A 6,280-nucleotide genomic window follows, 5' to 3' on the forward strand; every position below is an offset into this window, starting at 1 on the left:
GGTTCTGCAGTTGCAGGCAGGGACCTTCTGGGCCTTGGTTTGTAGGTTGACCGCGGGGCACGGGGATTTTAGCTGTAGTTCCTCATCCTTTGTTTGCTTCCTCATGGCTTCTGCAGACCCAGCTCACCTTCCAGCCCACGCTAGGTTGGCTCAGTTTCTTATTTTTGTGGAAGTTTCTCCTTGGTTGGTATGTAGAGTTTTTTTAAAGCGCAGTGCTTTAGACTAATCAAGAGAAATATACAGTAAATGATAGTTTTTAAAAGTGGTCAAACTTAAAACTTTCTCTTTGAGGCTGCCTAATAAGTTCCTTTCCAGGCAGCAGTTTGTAGAGTGCTTTCGGTAGGACACTGAGGTTGAGTAGACCTGGTCCCCACTGAGGCAGTCTGAGCCCGGAAAAGCAGCTGTCCCTGAGGGTCTGAACAGTGGTAAGTACTACCTGTCAAGGCCAAGGGCAAGGGCAGCACTCAACTTGACCAGTTATTTTTAACATGGGTGTGACTTTTCATGCCTACCTAATGATTCACAGCAGACAGTTTTATGAATCAGACAATTGAGCTGACCTTCAGGAAGCTCTGATCAGATTTTACAATAGTATCTGATAAAATTATGGATGAAAAGAGAGGGGAGAGTAATTTAATATCTGCTCTGTGAAGTTTGGAGAGCCCCAAGAGTGTGGACTCTCATAATTGACAGTGACAGACTTGGGTTCAGAGTATTTAGTTTAGACTGTTTTTAAGTGTTAAAGTTGTTCACTTCTCTGAGGCAAAACAGTGTGGTATCTGGGGAAGCTCGGGGGTTTATACTCGGTGCCCCTGAACTTGGAGCCCACCGCTGCCTTTTCCCCGCCTTGAGTCGTCGGGCATTTCAGTGTCCTCAACAGTGACCCGGAGCTGGTCGAATTCTCTCAGAGGCATTGTGATGATCACATGAAAGCTTACTGTATCTTATCAAGTTGCAGATCTAACTGATTGCTTGTGACACACCCTTATTTTTGTGTCACTAAGAAAGAAGAAACTGCCAATGAAAACCAAGTTTTGAGTGTAAGATGCACCTGAAATTAGTGGACGTTAAAATGTGGTGGACAAACTGCATCTTAAAAATCAACAAAACACAGTGTGTGTGAAAGTGCTTCACTGTAATAAGCCTCAGAAGTCATATTTAATTTTTATCGTACGGGTCAGGGAAGGGGAGCAAAGTTACGAGGACAGATACCAGTGGGGCTGCACAGACCAAGCTGGCTGGGAGAGCAGGTAGCTGAGGGGGGAAGGAGAAAGGGACCTTTCTAGGTCTTCATTCATAAAAAGTTGCCTCTTGGGCCTCAGTTTAGTTTTCAAAATGTGTACAAGTGTCTGTGGTCAGGGGATTCTTACTCTCGGCGAGAGCTGATCTCCCTCCAGGTTGGCTTTTGAGAGGGATCAGCTCGTGTGTGTTCACTGCATGGATTTTCCCGTTTTAGATTTTGTTGGTTTAGGACTCGCAAGTTCTTAACAGCCCATGGTTAACTAGCATAAGTGCAGACTTAAGGCTTCGGACAGAGTCCGCGCGCCACTTGTGGCCATTTTAGACTTTTCTGCTCTTGACTGAAGTTGTGTTATATTCAAGAACGTTTTTGCTCACATGAGAGTTTGAGTTTTTCTTCTCTTTAGGTAATGCAGTTTCACTTAAGGGGAAGGTGGCGTCGTTCATTCACTTGTGTCCATGCCTTCCCCTTGGGACTTTTGAACACAGAATTAGCAGCAGATGAGGATTTTAAGGACAAGTTGATTTCTGACTTTAGCGTGGTAGTCATTTCACATTATATAGGTGTATCAAGGCGTCACGGTGTACACCTTAAACTTACACCGTGTTGTCTGTCAGTTACATCTCAGTAAAGCTGGGCAGGTGTTACTTAGTAAAATCCAGGTGAGACCGAACAGTTTGCTCTAACAAAGAAAATGTTCAAAATAGCTCTAGTCGAATAAGATGTTTTCCAGATAGCTAAAGTCTTTGCTGAAAGGATGATGTAAAAATCTTATGCTCTCTATAGGAATAGCACTTTTTCTCTAAAGGGTCAGATAGTAAAATATCGTAGACTTCGAGGCTCGCATGCAGTATCTGTTGCCTATTTTGTTTTCAAAACAGCCCTTTAAAGATGTGAAAATCGTTCTTGGCTGCGCCTCACCCCCATCCCCACGCAAAAAGAGGCTGCAGGCAGGGTATGCAGACCCGTGCTCTGGTAGAAAAGCCCCTTATTATGACCGGGGCCCTGGAGAAGTGGCTGCTTCTAAAGCTGGAGCTTCCTGCCCTGCGGAAGGTGAGGAAGTGTTTGGGGAACAAAAGAAAAGGGCGGGGCATGTCCCAGGGGCCCTACGGCCAAGCGAAGCTGGAACAGTTTAAGAGACAAAATAATGATAATACTGGGTTCTAACCCCAAGATTATAAAATATCTGCATGTTTATAACTATATAAGCGACTAAGTGAGAGAGAAGGGACAAGTCTTCCTTGCAGAAGAACTCCAAATAATAAATGTAGAAGGAATGTGGGAAATAGAAAATTACCGTTAGAAGGACGTGGTTCCTTAGTGTAGCGGTTAGCACGTCTGCTTTACACCCAGAAGGTCCTGGGTTTGAGCCCCAGTGGAGCCACGGCCCCTGGTCCATGGCCATGCTGCCCTGAACAAGCCTGAAGTCTGATCTCGGAAGCTAAGCAGGGTCGGGCCTGGTCAGTACTTGGATGAGAGACCACTTAGGAAGACCAGGTGCTGTAGGCGTAACTGCAACCCAGATTGAGGAACATTCTACAGATAACTGACCAATAATCTCCAAAAATGTCAAAGTTGTGAAACGTAAGGAAAGACAGAAACCTGAGGCTGGAGAAGACCAAGAGGACATGGTGAATAACGCGGTGTCGGTAGCCTGGGTTGCATCCTGGAAAAGAAAAAGGGTATTGATGGGAAAGCTGGTAAACGCCGAATGAAGTCTGAAGCTCAGTTAGTAGCGTTACACTGGTGTTACTGTCTTAGTTTTGGTAAGCGTGCCATGGACCCGTGCAGTGTCGGGGTAGTGGCAGCCCGCCGAAGGCCGAGCGGGCACCCCGTGTAGTCTCTGCAGCTCTTCCGCAAACCTGAGATCGCGTCAAAGTAAAAAGATTTTTACTAACTCTAACTTGTTATCCTGGATGGGTCATCAGTGTTATCTTGAGCGTTTACGCATTATTTTATTAACTCTCGGTGCCCTTTACATTTGGTGCAAAATACATTGATTTGCTTATTAAAGTCGATTTTGGCCTGTCCCTGTTGTTAATATTACTTATTTCTCTTTCCAGGAGACTCACCTGCTGCAGAACTGTCCTCATCTTTTGTGATCCTATCTGTGTGCAGTTTAATAATATTAATCGTGTTAATTGCAAACTGTGTATCTTGCTGTAAGGACCCAGAAATAGATTTTAAGGTGAGCGTGGTTGGTAAGAACATTTAAAATCGCCCTCTGATACATTTATCGATTGAATGGCTGGCTGTCACAGTCTCTTGGGAGCCAGGCTTGGCAAACAACTTCTGTAAAAGCCAGACAGGAAACATATTCTGCCGCTGGGAATAGTCAGTATGACAGGCCACACAGTCTCTCGTCGTGGCTGCTCAGCTCTCAACTCTGCCACTATAGCACCACCTCAGCCACAGACAGCACGTAAACAGATGGTCGTGGCTGTGTGCCAGTAAAACTTTATTTACAAAAATAGACGCTTCGGATTTGGCCCACCAGCTGTAGTTTGCTCACCCTGCCTTGGAGCATCGTTGACAGTTTTTAAGTTTTGATACGAGAGGAATAAAGTGTGGTGATTGAATTCACTTGCTGTAAGGGCTGTAAGAACTATAAGGAAGAGCAGGCTTGGTTTTGATTTTTTCCCAAACTCTTCTATGCTGGCGAATTTGTGGTGGTTAAGATAATCGAGGCCAAGAGGATTCCCCAGTGTGTATTGTATATGAAGAGAGAATTTTTCAGTTTACCCGGGATCCTGGAGTTCTCTAAATGGGGGAAAGGTGACTGCTGCCTATCGCAGGTATCGGGGGACGGGGTGGGGTGTGTTTGATCTAGACAGCTGGTGGCCTAGCTGCAGATGGGTGGGATCCGCCGGGAACCAGCTGGAATAGCCTCCTTAGAAGTAGCTCGGTGCCTGCTGGCGTGTCTCAGAGCTCAGTGAATACTTGTGAAAAAGGAACACACACGTGCAGAGAAAACGGTCCTTAATGGAGTGACCTACCTGCCGTCCTAGGTCTGTCCCAGGGTTCAAACTGGGAAAAAAATAGAAAGCTGTCTTCTAGCCAAAACCACCTTTTTAGTGAGTTCCTTATTTCTAGAACCTCAACCTGTTTCCATTGTATTCTCTTTATCTCGAATGTGGTGGTGGCGGCTCTGAGCGGTCAGGACGCGTGCTGTCCTTTTGGCTTGTTGCTACCGTTACACACACGGCAGGTTGAGGACAGAGGAAGGTTGGAGGAAGAGCATGGTCTGTTCCTCAGATTTTACCCAAAACACGGGCTTTGTCCACATCAGCCGAGACCCTAGAGTCACTGCAGATGCCGCTTTGGGCACTTAACGACTGTACCATGCAGGGCATAGTGGCAGGCAGAGAATCTGGGTCCCTTGACTGTCTTGTGTCGAAGGACTTTGCAAAGTACCTGGCATTTTGGAGACAAAGATGAAGTCTGTTCATTGTTGCTGAAACCGAAATCCAGTCTCTCTGTCGTGCGTCATGACACCTCATTCCTGCCTTAGATTGTTCTGACCCACCGGTCTCAGTATTGAGCCAGGGAGTCTATGATGATGCACATTCAGGGGGTCTGTATTTTTATCGTGCTTCCCCAGGTGATTCTGATGCAGGTGGCCCAGGGGCCACACCTATAGAGGATCCTCTCCAGCTCAACAGACTGACAGAAGTATCACCACCTATAATTTGCGCGTTTCCTTTAAGATTTAAAACCGTGCAGTTTTAGAGGTGAATGGGTCCATATAAGTCATCTTAACAGACCAGGAAGCTACAGTCTGGTAAAGTAAGTGACTTGCCCAAGTGCACCCAGGTAGCCATTGGTATAACTTTAAAAGTGATCCTGTCTTCTTGCACAGCCCCATTAAAAAAAAATTACACTATTCCCTGTCTGAACCTTTAGCATCGTCTGCAGCCTAACAGTTACTGTGTTGCTGCCACAGTGTGAGCGGCAGTATGTCTAAGGTGGGAGGACCTTCAGGGGTGTCCTGAGGGAAAGTTGAACACTGCTCTTGTTTGTAGAGGGGCCTCCCAGACTGAAGTTGCAGCCCCTCATTGTCCTGGTCCCTCCTCTCATTACAAATAGCAGTAATGTCCTAATGCGTTTGACAGCGTATATGACATGAGAATAATGCCCCTTCACGTGCGTGTGAGAACATAAATATTATATCAGAGAGATCCACCCTAAAACTTTTAGTGTTTTCCTTGTATGGGGGGCTAAGGGAGGTGGTAGAAAAGGAAAATGAAAAGGACATCCTGTGGAGGAATGGAAGACAGTCTGTTTCACTGGTCTGTTCTCAGCTTCTGTTATGGTGCCGGGTGGGGTAGCACTCTTTAATGACCCTCACGAATGGGTGACCTCGATAGTCATCTGTATCTGTGTTAACATGGACACCGGGATAGACCCAGCTCACTGGAGTGACCATAGGAACAGGCAGGATAGCTCTCGCTGAGCAGAGTCACTTAAAAGGTTTCCATAGCTCTGTTGGTGCAGCCTCCATGTTAAAGTCGCCATCTTTAGAGAACCAGTTCTTAGAATGTCAATTGCACTTATGTGCTCCACAGTTTATATGAACCTTGGTGGTTCAGATGTGGATGATTTTTCTACCCAGTTTAGTAATTTTTCCACTCTACTCTTTTCGGACAAGTAAGACTTACTTTAAAATATCTTTTCTGAGTCTTTTTAACTGTCCTTGTTTTGATTGAAATCATGTTGCAACTAGAAATGCATGTACAGTTTTCTAAATAAAATAAATTTGTTTTGATTCAGTATGCAAAGGGATCCATGAAAATGAATAATAATAAGAGAATAACTTAAACTAAACTGTAGTAACTAAGGTAAAGTTTTGAACCTAGAAGAGTATTTCCATTTTAAGTTCCATGGTCATTATAGAAAATTTTACATTTAACTTGAAGCTATCAGTTTAAAAAGTAACATAAGATACATATAATTTATTTTCAAATCTTATTTATTCCGCTATTTGGAGTTGGAGAACACAATTACATATGCTTTTTACTTGAAATAAGTATGAATTGGAAA

This window comes from Pteropus vampyrus, unplaced genomic scaffold (genome assembly GCF_000151845.1).
Source record: "Pteropus vampyrus isolate Shadow unplaced genomic scaffold, Pvam_2.0 Scaffold90, whole genome shotgun sequence".
In the NCBI taxonomy this organism is placed as follows: Eukaryota; Metazoa; Chordata; class Mammalia; order Chiroptera; family Pteropodidae; genus Pteropus; species Pteropus vampyrus.